Here is a 16,309-nt window from a genome sequence, read left to right as displayed (position 1 = left end):
TGTGGGATGGGCCCCGGGGGTATCTTGAGGGGGGGCGGTGAGAGGAGGCGGGCCCCGGCCGGTACGGGAAAAAAAGGTCGCCGAGTGTCCTAGGTGGACATTCAGTAAAGGGTTTCTTTGCCGAGTGTCTACCCTAGGACACTCGGCAAAGTTTTTTTAAAACAAATTAAAAAAATATCCAACAGTTTCAAAAAAATACCAAATTTTCACACGAAACAAGATATGTTCTCTACTGACTATACAAAAAGTTTTGTAGTCAAACCGAACTCGACCGTCACTTCGACTCTAAATTTTATCGAATCCTTCTCAAAGTTACTATTCTTCTTCTGAGATGCTTCGGTTTGTAATCATCGTACATGATGAAATGTGCAAAACCTTCTCAATTTTTTTTCCACAGCCTCCACGTATTATATCATCACATCATTACAAATCTCATAATTTTCAGACTTTGCTTGTTTTTTTTTACAATTTAAAAATACTACCGCCACACGTTCATGGTCGTGTTTCCTGAACAAGATGTTCGAAATTTCTTTTTTATTTCACGGGTCAGGTCTCAAATTGGGCCAAATAACATGAATATCATTTTTCTACTCATTTTGTTCCATAATTTGAATCACTTGCAGTTCAAATTTGACTTATACCAAAAATTTCCTTGAAATGCAATTAATTAAATAAATATAGCAAATAAATCCAAAAATATACCAAATTTTAACATGGAGTACCACATGTTGTATGTGGGAAGTAGAAAAAATTTCAAGGTGAAAAGAGGAAAAAAAATTATTTTTGTGCCGAGTGTCAAAAAAGACACTCGGCAAACCTCGGCAAACCCCCCTCTTTGCCGAGTGTCTTTTTTGACACTCGGCAAAGCCTCCTCTTTGCCGAGTGTTTTTTTTGACACTCGGCAAAGATGGGGGTTTCCGAGTGTATTTTTTGTAACACTCGGCAAAGTCCCGATTTGCCGAGTGTTTTTCTTTACCGAGTGTTTTTAGCTTGGTACTCGGCAAAGAGCCTGTTTACCGAGTGTTCGAAAAAAAACACTCGGCAAAGAAAAAACACTCGGCAATTTTTATCTTTCCCGTAGTGCATGCGAGTCTCCCTCTCGCCCCCTCCCAAACACGCATGAATATTGGGAATTGACCATACAAATTACTTCTTTATAACGAAAAAATTACTCCTTGTTTCCATGACTAATTACTCCTTGATCTACCAAACAATTATTCCTTTGTTTCTACAAAATTACTGCTTGACCCAATGTATAAAAATTCAATCCTTCATCGCCCTATATGGCAGCTCGTGCATGCAGGAGGACGCGAGGACGACGGCTCATGCATGGCAGCCCCGCGAAGCCTACCCAGCCTGCTCCTTCACGCAAGAAATCTTATCGTCCTATACAATTCCTTGCTGGTAGATATTGGCAACGCAGAAAAAAAAATAACATAAGGACAAACAAGGTGCAGACGAGAAATCCAACTGGGGCGGCGATAGCAGAAAACCACGCGGCTCCGTCTCCGGTGGTGGCTTCATCCTGAATTGATTTTATGGGCAGTGGACAGTTTCATTACGATTACTAAGATTATAAACTAGGTAACTGTACCGGTTGAGTTTTATGGGGATTAAATTCTTATATATATGATGAAACTCCCTCTTCTCTCTCTTCATAAAGATCCTGCCAAGTCAGCAAAATTGCTGATGTGATATAAAATTTAATGCTCATGAAACTTTTAATGAAGCTTCCACTGAAGCTGGCCTTAGATCACTTTTTTTACGGTCACGGAGTGCACGCCAAGCTCCGGTGTAGCGCCGCCGAGGGCGCTAAATAATATTTAGCATGCAGCGTGCCAAATAGACGTGCCATATATATCCACATGACCACATGCAACACGTTGGTAATTTAGAGTTACACACGTGCAGTGGTTACTAAACAGAAATGGCCGCAGCGCGAGCAACCAAGCAGGACAATGGCGCGGCCGGCCTACACCACCAATTGCAACGGCGATGCCACCGCCAACACATTCTACTCAGGCGCCACCGGCGTGTACTCCAGCACGCACCCTCCATGGCCCTCCCCGCCAACCCCTCACTCTCCCTAGTCCCGCACCTCTTCACCACCGCCAGTCTCCCCGTCCCCGGCAGCACCATTACCACCCGCCACGACCCGCCGTGCCTTGTCGACGCCGCCACCTCCCACGCCGACCTCCACCGCCTCGTCTCCTCGCTTGCCGCCGGCCTCCGCCGCCGCCACCGCCTCCGCAAGGGGGACGTGGTGCTCCTCCTCCTCCCCAACTCCGTCGCCTTCCCGGTGGCCTTCCTCTATTAGCACTAATCTTGACTTAGCACTTATGTGTGTGTTCGGTCATGGCGTGTGTGCGTCATGCTTGTTTGGGGGCACGAGTTGGTGCTCGTGTTCGCGTCCAGTGTCGAGTTCGTGTCAGGCCAGGACGGCGGTGTGGCCACGTTCTAGGTATCGTAGTAGGTTCAGCTAGATGGCGCGCATGTGTGTGCTCGCGTTTGCGTCCGGAGTCGAGTCCAGCATGGCGTGCGGCGCATGCTGGTAGTTCTGCAGGAGTTGCAGTTGCAGGGATGGTCAAGCCGTTGGCCGTGGCATCAGTAGCGGAGGGGAACGCAACTTGGCTTGTGAGCGAAGCTGAAGACCGGTTCTCACGGAGGAGTTTTGTGGCTCAGAGTGCAGAGAAGACCGGGTCGCCAGGGGAGTGCGTACGTGCGCACCGTGTTCGCCGAGGGGCCTTTAAATGGCTATGTAATCCTTGTGTGTCAGTTGGTTCGAGTCCATTTTGAGTTGAATAGCAGGCCAAGATACAGGTCATTCGGCGGCTGTGGCGTTCGTCGCCGGAAACTACTGTTCATCTTCCTCCTTGCGTCTGTGCGTGAGCGTGAGTGATCTTAGAGCTAGTTCCAACAATTGGTATTAGAGTTGTGTGTGCCCAAGATCCTGCGCTACTACCTCGACTCCATGGCGATGGTTCCGCACACTACCGGGGGAAGTAGCGGTGTCTCGCTCGCGTACCCGCTGCTCTCATCGACGAACTACACCGCGTGGGCGATCAAGGTGGAGGCCATCCTTGATGCTCAGGGCCTTTGGGAGGCCGTGAATCCGGCGAAAGGCGAGGTGGCGGACGCATGGAAGGACAAGACGGCGAGGGCACAACTTCTTCAAGCGCTACCGGAGGACATTCTCTTGCAGGTGTCACAAAAGAAGACAGCGAAAGAGCTTTGGGACAGCCTCAAGACGAGGTTTGTCGGAGCCGACCGCATCAAGGCCGCTCGTCTTTCAACCTTGAAAGGCGAATTCGACTTGCTGCGCATGAAGGAGGGGGAGCCATTGGATGACTACGCCGGCAAAATTAGTGGCATGGCGGCGAAGTACGTCAACCTTGGCGCAACACTCGACGACTCCGCCATGGTTAAGAAGCTCCTCGACACCATCCCAGATCGGCTCTACCCTATCATTGTGGGGATCGAGCAGTTTTGTGACGTGGAGAAGATGCCGTTTGAGGAGGCGCTTGGGAGGTTGAAGGCCTTTGACGAGCGTTCTCGACGGCGCACTCAAGCTAGCGAGACCGTTCATGGTCAGTTCCTGCTCACGGCGGCCGAGTGGCAGGCTTGGGAGAAGCTCAAGTCTCCAGGAAAGAAAGATAAATGCTACAATTGCGGCGTCCGTGGACATTTTGCCAGGGAATGTCCCAAGCCAAAGAAGGAAGAAGCGCTCCTTGCGACGGCGGATAATGAACCAACATTACTTTGAAGTATGTCTAGAAAGTAGAATAAGCAAGTCAAGATTAGGGGGGAAATTGTTAGCACTAATCTTGACTTAGCACTTATGTGTGTGTTCGGTCATGGCGTGTGTGCGTCATGCTTGTTTGGGGGCACGAGTTGGTGCTCGTGTTCGCGTCCAGTGTCGAGTTCGTGTCAGGCCAGGACGGCGGTGTGGCCACGTTCTAGGTATCGTAGTAGGTTCAGCTGGATGGCGCGCGTGTGCGTGCTCGCGTTTGCGTCCGGAGTTGAGTCCAGCATGGCATGCAGCGCATGCTGGTAGTTCTGTAGGAGTTGCAGTTGCAGGGATGGTCAAGCCGTTGGCTGTGGTGTCAGTAGCGGAGGGGAACGCAACTTGGCTTGTGAGCGAAGCTGAAGACCGGTTCTCGCGGAGGAGTTTTGTGGCTCAGAATGCCGAGAAGGCCGGGTCGCCACGGGAGTGCGTACGTGCGCGCGCCGTGTTCGCCGAGGGGCCTTTAAATGGCTATGTAATCCTTGTGTGTCAGTTGGTTCGAGTCCATTTTGAGTTGAATAGTAGGCCAAGATACAGGCCGTTAGGCGGCTACGGCGTTCGTCGCCGGAAAGTACTGTTCATCTCCTCCTTGCGTCTGTGCGTGAGCGTGAGTGATCTTAGAGCTAGTTCCAACATCCTCGCCGTCCTCGCCGCCGGCGCCGTCACCACCACCATGAACCCTTCCAGCGCCGCTGCCGAGATCGCCGAGCCGGTGCGCGACACCCGCCCCGCCCTCGTCCTCGCCGCGCCCGGCGTCGACAGCGCGGGAAAGCTCCCGCCTTTGCGCGTCCCGGTCGTCCTCGTGCCGGAAAATTTCCATCTTGGAAACGACGACGCCCCCCGAGCTCGCGCCTTTCCACGAGCTGCTTGCCGATTACGGCGGCGGTGGGGCAGGACGACGCGGCCGCCATCCTCTACTCGTCCGGCACGGGCGGGCGGAGCAAGGGCGCCGTGCTCACGCACCGCAACCTCATCGCCACGGCGTAGCTGTTCGTGCGCTTCGAGACCTCCCGGTCCCCGCACGCCGGCGGCGGCGACGTCTACCTGGCGGCGCTGCCGATGTTCCACGTCTACGGCCTCGCGCTCTTCGCCGTGGGGCTTCTGGGCCTGCCGCCCGGCTCCACGGTGGTCGTCATGAGGAGGTTCGACGCCGGCGAGGCCGTGAAGACCATCCGCAGGTACGGGGTCACGCACTTCCCGCTCGTGCCGCCCATCATGGCGGCGCTGGTGGCGGCGGCGGGCAAGGCCGCGGGTTCTCCTGCGGCGGCGTAGTTGGGATTGGAGTCCTTGGTGCAGGTATCGAGCGGCGCCGCCCCGGCCAGCCGCAAGCTGATCAACGAATTCGTGGAGGCTTTTCCCCACGTTGATTTCGTTCAGGTCTGTGTTCGCTGACTCCACCAGCCCTAGCATTGGCAACCCAGTTCATTCGTTAACTCAGTTGAAACAAAACCATTTGCAGCAGCACGCAACGAGGCTCTGCAAACCTTTAACAGGCGGCAACAGCTGCAAACAATAACTGGAATGAACCATAACTCAGATTAAGAGAACAAAAAACATCTGAAACCCATCACATCTTCTAATAGTGACAGATGGTGGAAGACAGAAAAAGTGGTCCTCCAATATAATGGTCCACGTTTTGAAATATATATGATCACATGCTAGCTTTGCGGTAAAAGCATTTCTACAATAATAAGAGCCACGTCATCCAAAGATTTTAGCTAGTATACCTGTATATGTCATCATCAATTGTACTATGTGGAGAGAGAGAGGGAGATGGAGGGAGGGAGAGAGAAGAGAGATTATATACAGCTAGCTCTTGTCTAAGAGTTGTTCTATAGTACTCCCTCCGTTCCAAATTGTAAGTCGTTTTGACTTTTCCATGTGCATAGTTTTTGCTATGTACTTAGGCATAATGTATGTCTAGATGCATAATAATTTCTATGAACCTAGAAAAGCCAAAACGACCTACAATTTGAAACGGAGACAGTAATAGAAAATGGAGCAATAATCCCTTGTGCATATGCAAGTATTCATTGTCAGATGAATCAGAGGGCAGGTGGAGGAACGCCGGCCCCTATCTTGGGTACCAGGCGGATGCGTGTTGAATCAATTGATAGTTGGAAAAGCCACAACCGTGGCATACAAATAGGTGTACACAGATCACAGTCCGTAACTCAAGGAGCTATATTTGGTAGCCTATAATTACATGCCAATCTATTCTCAATGAGTTCCTAAAGGTCTGGACTGTTCTCTGTATACACGATTTGTTACACAAGGCAAGATACGCACATCAGATTCTTCTAGAACTCTTTCATCTAACATTCATAACAATAAGAGATACCATATAGATAAATCATTGTAGAAGCTAGCTCTAATATAATCTACATGTGGCATGTATATCCTTATGGTAACTATAACCATTAGAGACGCTCTTATTAGTTCTAGGTAAAGTCCCCCCTCCCCCTACCCCACCTATTGAATGGATCGGCCATTCTATTGCATTGGTTCTTATCACCTGACTTTTTCCACTGCTTATATTTTCTACACATACCACATCTAAACATGCTTCTATTTTGACAATATTTTACTTTACAAATTGATACTTTATATGAACTCTTAAATGCATATACATGGCGCAATACATTAATGCAATTTTGTTCGTTATCCTAAATAATGGCGTGGGTAACAGATAAACAAATATAGGAATATTTCGGGTTAGCTAACTTTTTTAGTGTAATAGCAATGGCTGGTAATTTATCAAAATGTGTGCACACATGATTTATTGTGGAGGCTTATTTTGTTGGCCATTTTGAGAATTCATTAATTAAGTTTAGTTCAAATTAGGGAGAAAACTAAAAAAAGATCACCACGTTTAAGTCCATTATTTGGTAAAAAAATAATAGTGCGGACACTGATACCATATTTTAATATTTTATTTGCAAAACACAGTATGCTTATATGCGCCTACATTTGTACTGTGTTTTGCAATAAAAAGAAATTAAAACTATGGGATCAGTGTCCGCACTACTAGTGTTTCGCTTGGCATGCCTACCATCAGCGTCGTGTTGTGCATCTTCGTGTCAAGTGCACACATTTGTCTCTAAAAAGATTTCCATCTAACCACATGTTCTAATAGTGACAGATGGTGGCTGAAGACAGAAAAGCCGTGTTCTCCAATGGTCCACGTTTTGAAATATATGATCACATATAGGCAGCTTTGCAGTACTTGCATATTTGGCCGGCAGACTAAAAGCTTTTCTACAATAATAAGTGCCACATCAACCCAAAGATCTTAGCCAGTATATGTATATGTCATCATTAATTTTACTATGTGTCGAGAGAGAGTGAAGAGAGATTATTATACAGCTAGCTCTTGTCCAAGAGCTGTTCTGTACTTCCTCCGTCCCAAATTGTAAGTCGTTTTAGCTTTTTTTCTAGGTTCATAGATATTATTATGCATCTAGACATAGATTATATCTAGGTGCATAATATTTGCTATGCACCTAGAAATGCTAAAATGACTACAATTTGGAACGGAGGGAGTAGAGCAATAATTTGAGAGAACGGAGGTCGCCCAAGTGTGTGGAGCCATGTTTCATTTTTTATCTTTTTGCTTGTTCTCTCGTTTTCCTCTAACTCTTGTTATAAATCCACTATATTTATGATTATGTTGATCCAACATTACAAAAACTAATTCAAAAGTTTATTTAACTAATTCAACGGTATGGGAAAAAGTTCAACATTTACTTTTCCCGTTTTTTCTACTAATTTTGATTAATCATTTCCTAACTTTCCTCATTTGAATAGATTTATTGAATATTTTCTCAAAACTCCTACTGGCTGGGTTTACCTGCTCGCACGAGGACTACAGGCTTGTGGAGACAGGATACAGAGTTTGCACGTAAATTGCTCACACAAAGCGGACCTTTTGTTTAGCTTGAGACTCGATCATCGTGTCTCTTTCAATCGATGAACGGATTTATAGGATCGCAACAAGAAAATTTCTATTAGAAAACCACTATAATTTTTTATTTGATTTTTTTTCTGAAACCTAGTCCAACATTTTTCATATAATATTTTGCGCTAAAAATAGATTTTTGCAACTGTGACATCCGGCCCAAAATTTGGATGGCCCAGTAGTGACCCATGAGCGCAGGTGCACATGTTTAATACCACATTGCTAATTGAGCAAGAGTAGAGCCAACTTATAAGCCTTTATCCACTAGCCATAGCACCTTTGGATTAAACCTTTTACACGAAGTGAGAACGAAAGTGTAAGCAGGATGCCATGTATACGTGTGCCCACCCCTTAAAAGGGCTGGGCGGTGCGGCTTTGGAGGATGGGGTGTGTTGGCGCTAAAGATCAGCCGATTGAATCTTAGCATCGGACACACGACCCGGGAGAGTCTGCTTAACTCCTGTTCGGGTAATCGCCCTGGTGCGGTTCGCGCGGCGTGCCAGCCAATCTGACCAGTTGATTGGCAAGGAAGGAAACGTGTCAAATCCCAGAGGCTGCGATCGGCTGAGGTTCCGATCTCGAGGAAGCTTATCAGCGAATTGGCCGATTTGCTATAACAAGGAAATCGGCCACGGTACAGCCGACAACTAGGTAACGTTTGTAAAGAAAACTACCAGAGTAAACTAGACAACGCTACAGAAACAACACTTGAAACAGATCTAATCAATAAATAAGCGACAAAGATAAATAAGCCGAGAGCTCTAATTTCAAGCTGGATAATTGGTGATAAAACTAGAACAACAGGTAACAAAACCTAGAATTCTAGTAAATATTGATAACTGGTGAATAAATCTAAACGAAACAACAGCGATGCGCCCGAAGTTAAAGCTTAGATATTACTCGATAAATGGAACTTACAGAATCGGCCGGAGATCGTGTCGATGCAGCCCTGCCAATCCGCACGAACTCGTGAAAGAAGAAAAGTATTGGCGAAGACGCCGACTTGAAAGTAAAGTACGAGGAAATAGTAAGTTGTTGTATTGATTTGATGTTGTTTTTACAGATCTCTAAAGACGGCTATTTATAGCCTGTTACAACCAACCTCTTAACCGACTAGGATTCTATCTCTAATTTTAAGCGAAAATGAATATTTACAAGTACAACTCGTATCGGAGTTGGTCGTTGCGCTCCTGTGGGCTAATCCCCCTTTATTTTCTCTTCGCAATTCACTTTAAGCCCATATTGGCCCAATTGCCCCAACCTCTTAATCGGCCGATTTCTACCAACTCCATCCGCCAAAACATTGCAGCGCCAATCGGCCGATCTTCAACTGTAGCACCAATCGGCTAATTTCCAGTCGTGAACTCTTCAACTCATCGCATCGGCTAATCCTTCCCTTTTTTTACACCGATTCCATACGTGTCAAAATCTGGCGTCAACAGGGTGTTACAACAACTTGGCCAATTATGCATTTTGATATTTGCCATCGCTTTTGTAATATTTAGACTCATGACATTACCATGTGGTATTTCAATATTTGTATGTAGAATGCTGAATTAGTTTTTGGATAATTTAAAATGTTATTTCTTAAAAAAAATTGTATTGGATTTAATTTTGTTATGTTCATGCTAGGTTTCATATAACTTTCAATTTGTCCTGCATCTTCATTTGTCACCGTGTGACACCCGCATCTTTTATAAGGTTTCATATAATTTTTAATCAAAATGTTGTTTCCCAGCTTCCACTATTTGGTTTGGTGTTTGTACTATTTGGACCTTGCACCAAATCCTTGTGTTTGGACAGCGGGTTAGAAATTTTGTTCAAGTTCCAAAAAAATTGCTGAAAAATTCTGCCGCTGAAACGCCGGAGTATAGGAAGAATGGAAAATGCCGGGTTAGAAACCAAGCACTCACGATTTTGGTCAAGGATGTACTATATAGCCGGACTACATTAATCGAACTAATCCCTCCAATAGAGAAACTATTCCACACAGTTTGTGCCACAAACTATATCTTCAATAATTTTATTAATGCAGTCTGGCTATATTAAGAGGTTGTCGGCTTTCATGTTTGTTTTCAACTTTCACCTGTTGTCTTATGAAACTAGCTCATCTTCGCACGCAGACAATTGAAACAAAATATTTTTAGCTAAAGAAGCTTTTATTGAATTCCAATGGCATCGAGAGATTTCTTTGAAACCAAATCCATGAAGAAAGAAATAAAAAGTCACTTCTTTGTTTCGACCCTCGTGAGGTCGTTGCTGGAAAAACTTGATGCATGGGCAGCCTTTGTTTTCTTTTTGAACATATAATGGTCGGAGCACTATTCAAAGATTGGAGGTAAGGACACAACTGCTCTGTTTTTTCACCTTCATGCAAAAGCAGAGTCTGGCACTCTCAACTTATGCAAGCATGAGATAAAATGTGGCCCAAAAGCAAGAGATTAAACAAACTATTGCTCTATCGATTTCGCAAGAGATATCCGAAAGCCACTTGTTCATCACCAAAAGGAAAAAAGAAAAGAAAAGAAACAAACTTTACATTTTTCATCATGTATGCATGCATGATTGGTTTCACATGTTAACTTGTGAATCTTGACTAGCTAGACTTTGACACACAGCCCTTCAAGGCTCCGGCCAGCACAACCGACAGAAGAAAGAATCACTTGATTTCACATCTGTGAGCCTCACTCGCTCAGTGCCTAAACACTAAGGTTGAAGCTCCCAGTGCATGAGAACGCATATCAATGTTGTGAAGCCAACCCTTGGACAGTCCGGTGGACTTCGTGGATATAAAACTATCGACATGCATGCTCTCTGCACTTGTCCCCAAGATCATACAGGCTATTCAGGAATAGCACTCTCATACAGATGCATGCGTTAGTGAGACACTGGAGTGAGCCAAACATAGCAATGGAGCTGACACAAGAATCATCGTGTGGTAATGCATCGAAGAATCACAGTCTCGCTATGCCATCTCCTCGTCAATTCCTAACAAGTCTCATTATACCATCTCATCTCATGGTCAATTCCAAACAGCTTCACATGCAAATTAGACACAAATTATTCATAATTTGTTACGGCGTTCAATGGAAACCAGTCGCACGGAGGCGTCAAACTTAGCAGAATTATTGTAGATAAGGGTGGTTTCGTAATTGTTCCTCGCACGGCACCCCATCGCCGTTGTGCAGCCGCCCTCCAAACAAAATTGGGTTGGAAGAATCGATGCTCACGATTTCCATTTTTATTTTTAGCCATTGCCTTCGCCGAGTGCACGCTGAATTTGAGGGTTTTTATGAGCAAATTCAAGTGCTGTCACATGCTGCGGCCGACTGCCGATTAGGGTCGGAATTCGCAAGGTGCAGACTGTTTAAGATGTTGCATTGTACAGTGGTTTCTGGATGGGATGGGGATGAAGAAAGAAATAATCACTTCATCTCACCCACCCTCGTGAGCCTCATTCGTTTGGTGTGCCAAACCCGGACACTCGAGTAAGCTGCCATTGGAAGCCCATGCAGGCATCATGCGTTGTTTTATAGCCCGACCCTCTCTTTAAGGCGCAGCATGAAAATCATTGCTCCAACGAACACCTTGTAGTTGCAAATTAAAGCTTCTCCTGCACCTGCCAATCTATCACTATCGTTGGACGTTTGCCGGCCATGTAAAGTAAGAGATACCGTTGAAGACTACACATGATGTTCGCATCAATAGCTCCATGCTTGGTAATGAGATACTGGAGTGAACGAAACAGATCACGGGAGCTGCGATAAGGAGTAGTGTGGGTCTGCAGATCGAGCTCCACCAGTCAACTTCTTCGATGTATTCTCCCATCCGAATCTGCTGAGATGCTGAGGGCGAGTTTCGTCTAAATGGTCAAATATGTGCAAGTCCATACCCAAGGTGTGTGGCAAACAATCCATTTCTCAGACCTCAAATTAAGCTTTGCAAATGTATGAATCTAAGACGTTTGATACATAGAGGTCAAAAAAAGAGAGGCAGGGTGTCTTGCACCGACTCATCAAGAAAGCGGCACAGCAGGGAGTTTTGGCACCTCCTGCAGATCTGGGAATTCACCATCACTGCTCTTTGTACGCCGATGACGTGGTGGTCTTTGCAACACCACAGGTGCAAGATGTCGTCACAATCAGGGAGGTGCTCCAATTCTTCGGCAATGCCTCAGGCCTACAAACGAATTTTCAAAAGAGCATGATTGCGCCAATTTCCTGCACCGATGCCCAGTTTGACAGGATCAGACATATCCTTCCTGCACATGTTGCCTCTTTTCCGATTCAGTATCTCGGCCTGCCTCCTGTTGGAAGGTTAAGGAAGTCACACTTTCAGCCGCTGATCGACAGGGTTTCCAACAGCATCCCAACATGGAAAGCACAACTCATGAACAAGGCAGGGCGATTGACGGTTGTTAAATCAGTAATGTCTTCGATCTGCACTCACAGTCTGATTTCCCTCAAGATACCAGATTGGGTACTGGAAGAGAGACAAACGAAGAAAAGGATTCCTCTGGGCAGGAAAGCATACAGCCAAAGGGGGGCAATGCATGGTGGCCTGGCCAATTGCTTGCAGGCCATTTGAATTTGGCGGTTTGGGAGTTTCGGACCTACGAATTGCGTGCTCTCCGCCTGAGATGGATGTGGCTTCAGAGGACAGATGCGCAAAGACCTTGGAAACACTTGCAGACTGACTTTCAGCGACACAGTAAACTGCTTAGCATTTTTCAGACACCCATCCAAGTCCACCTGGGAGACGGGCATCTTGCTTTGTTTTGGATCGACAATTGGCTGGGCCAATCCTCACCTGCAATCCTTGCCCCTGACCTGTGCCGCATGATCAAGCCGGGTATCCGAAGGACGAGGACCGTGGCCGACGCCCTGGATGGCAAGCTGTGAATAAAAGACATTGCCGGACCAGCTACAGTCCAAGCACTTGGGCAATATGTCCAACTCTGGCACGCACTAACTGACGTCCAGCTGAATGATGGCCTTGAGGATAGGGTGTCGTGGAGGTGGGGAAGTTCGGGAATCTACTCAGCACGCTCCGCATACAAAGCCTGCTTCTTCGGATCGACAAAGTTCGCGACGTACAGAGCACTATGGCGCGCTTGGGCTCCATTGAAGGTCAAGTTCTTCACCTGGTTATCCCTCAGGGATCGTTTGTGGACCGCTGCACGTCGCAAATGCCATGGGCTGCAAAATGATGACGGCTGCGCTCTATGCAATCAGGAAGCCGAAACTGCGGAGCACCTGCTCGCACATTGCAACTACACCCGACAGGTATGGTACGCTGTGGGGCAAATAGCAGGTTTTCAGAGCATTACGCCGGCCCCGAATGAGTCGCTGGTGGACTTCTGGCTTCGGATGAGGCATGGTCTCAATCCAGTCACGAAGAAGGGGCTCGATTCCATCTTCATGTTGGTCTCTTGGAAGCTATAGAAGGAATGAAATGATCGAGTATTCACCAGGACAACGGAGAAGACGGTTGTGCAGCTAACAACGATGGTAGTTGAAGAAGCAACTCTTTGGTGTGCAGCTGGGGCAAAGTGCCTGGCGGCCTTCGGTTGGCATTCTCCCAGTTCTGCTTGACCTGCATTTTTCCAATATCCCCCCCCCCTGGTACATTATGTAACAAGTTCTCTTCTGCTACAAACCGTGTGCGAGTGCTCGGTCGGCCTGCATTGTAAAAACTACTACTTCTCCTTAATAGAATGATACGCAGCTCTCCTGTGTATTCTAGAAAAAGCAAACACAAAACTGTACCATACGTAGCTGTGGACACAATCAAAACATGCTTGGCATGTTTCCTTGATTCATGTATTTGAATAGGAATACAACAGGGTCTATTTTTGTGCCAAAACAGTAAACAACATACACCAGGGCTGACGCGTGGTTATTAAGCAGCTGATGAAGATGTGGAATTGTAACTTCATACAACTCATTGAGTCATTGGTACAATTGTGTTACAAGTTACATTTAGGAGATCGAATGATGGTTTGAGGTGATTTTAGTTTGTCTGGTTGTACGGGTGGATTATACACGAAGCATTTCCCTTTGCAGAACGGCATAGACATTGGCTGTCAGAATGTGACGGTGTTTTTTTTTTCACTTTTCTATTTTCTAATTTGAAATTTAAACTCAGTTTCACACCCGAAAGTAAAGAACCAAATCTGGACACTCACTGTAGGAAGGACCGTTTGGGCTATGAGTTGGGCCACATTTATGTTGGTAGTGGACTATGACTTTGGGCCCTGACTGATCTCTGATTTTTCATTATGACAGGAACCGTGGGCAGCCACTCTCGTATCTTGTGTTATTGTTATACAAGTTTTCGAAAAAAAATCAATTCAGAAAAGTTTTCAAAAAGATGTTATTTTGAGCAAAAAAGGTAGAAAGACTTCAAAGCTGTTCAGGCACCGTCCTTTACGTTCGTCGATAAAACCCGATCAGACAAACAAGAATTGGAAGGATTACACCTCATTTCGTCTTCGTGTTGATCATCTCATTCGCTCAGTGCCAACTGCCAAGCAAGCCTAATGATGCTGCCATTCATTGGCAACGCATGCGATCATGCATTGTATGTGAAGCCCTTGGAGGATTCACGAATAGTTGGATTATGAAAACTATCATATCATCTTCTGCTGCACTTGCCGCCATCAGTGGCATTTCTGTTATCTGTCTGCAAAGAAACTTCAAACCTGTCCATGATTACACATGTTGACGAGAAAGATCATTCATTCATCTGTCAAGGAAAGAGGAGAAAAAAGATCACTTGTTCAATCAGACACTTGTTTAATTGACGATGTTTTCTTACTTTTAATGCCTTTATAACTTGGTTCAACTTGAAACCTGACTGGCAGTTTCTTGTGAAGAACATGTAGTGACTATAATGATATCTGATGTACTTGCTTGATTGATGATGATCACAACGCGCTTTGCTAGCTAGCCTGTGTGCAAGTAGTAAGCAACTCTATCCCAATGTAACTCACCTGTGGTTCGAGCGTGGAAAAGGGCAAATATTCACCAAATGAACGGTTTATATCGATTTGGTGAATGAATAAATGAAAACCAGAGGTTCCTGTTCAACTGAAGCTGCATCATAATGATTTCATTAGTTTATCTGAATATATTGACAACCAAGCTACTCTCAGTGTAACAGAACCTGACACAAACTTTTGAAGGTCCGTTAAATCCGGAGGACATTATGACCACTCTGAAGTCCAGAGTCTTGTTCATAAAAATGATCAGCACCTGATTGATGAAGTCCATTCCCACACATTAACATTTCTTGATATAAACATATGCAGTAAAGCGTAATGCAACACATAGATGTGTAGCTTCGTTGGTCAGGTGCATGATAAACCCAGAAGCCTAGTTGCAGCTTGAAAAAGCGAAGAACCAGACAAGATCGGCTCAGATGATATGAGGTAAGCATGGACGCGCCCAGGGCCTTGTGCTGTGCATGTGCCTGACAGCTTACCAGCCGCCCTGTTCCATCGAAGTTTGGTTTCCGCATCAATCTTATCAAAATAATCCACGTATGAGACAGGCACTGTTAGGTTAGAATGGATTCATCTGAATTTTTGTCACTCTGAAGCCATGGAACGTCATGTGCGAGTGATTTGAATGTTCAGGTTTGGCTTCTTGGCACTCGTGAGCCTCATCAGACTGTTTCATTAGTGTTCGGTTTTTTCTTGCAAGAGCTTGCAGCATTGTTCAAAATCCTGATCACCTCAGAGTAAGAGGAAACATCAATTTTTTTTTAAGAATTGGAGTGAATAGAACGCACAGTAAACGGCAATTACTTCAGATGACAATGCTACGATCTTTGGTATGTGCCAATCAGGAAAAGCGAAAAAGGAGCCCAAAGGTACAGGATAAGTATCCTAGGAGGATATTACTTTACTCACTTTCAGAAAAGAAATGCTGAGGTCTGAGCTTTCTTTCAATGTCAAGTACTGATATCATTCAGTTTTCTGATTTGCTGTCGTTCGCAACCACTGCCAAAAGCTACCAAGAAGTTAGGCTTTATTCTTTTGAACTGTGGGTTTTTAGGCTTTAGGTATTGAGATGAAAAATTCATCAAGGTCTTTCCCACATGAGAGTGCCACATCGTCACTAACCGATTATATTTGCTCCGGTTCATTGTCCTGACTTCTGAACAACTGAGATAGAGAGGAGCTAGCTTCAATAGTGTGTGGAGAGGATATGCATATCCGCAGGAAAGATTGTTTCTGAAGTGTCAAACTGATTGTTTCTGAAGTGTCTATCCGATCAGCATTATTGCCACTGATGTCTGAAGGAAAATGAAATGGAAGGCATTGCATCAGACTTCAGGAAAGATCATCCATTACTATATATTGGGAAACCCAATTGGTAACCATACAATCCAAAAATGGTAATGATAGACTGCTATACTCATTTCAGCCACCCAAGTAGAGTAGCGCAAACGGTACAATAATGTAACACAACATCAGCAGAGATGAAAAGCATTGAACCTGGCCATGGTTGTCAAAAGGTTGCGCAAGTTTGGTTGAAACCTACTCACAGGTTCTACGAGTA

The 16,309-nt window shown here is 45.5% G+C and overlaps 1 pseudogene; it reads left to right on the top strand.

The window, feature by feature from the left end:
* The first annotated feature begins 1,958 nt into the window (after positions 1-1,958).
* LOC140222279 (4-coumarate--CoA ligase-like 3) lies at positions 1,959-5,333 on the top strand (annotated as a pseudogene).
* The last annotated feature ends 10,976 nt before the right edge of the window (positions 5,334-16,309 follow it).

The sequence above is a fragment of the Setaria viridis genome, chromosome 3 (assembly GCF_005286985.2).
Source record: "Setaria viridis chromosome 3, Setaria_viridis_v4.0, whole genome shotgun sequence".
NCBI classification, from domain to species: domain Eukaryota; kingdom Viridiplantae; phylum Streptophyta; class Magnoliopsida; order Poales; family Poaceae; genus Setaria; species Setaria viridis.
Note: the sequence above shows the minus strand (reverse complement) of the source record. Positions and strands in the feature narration are given on the sequence as shown.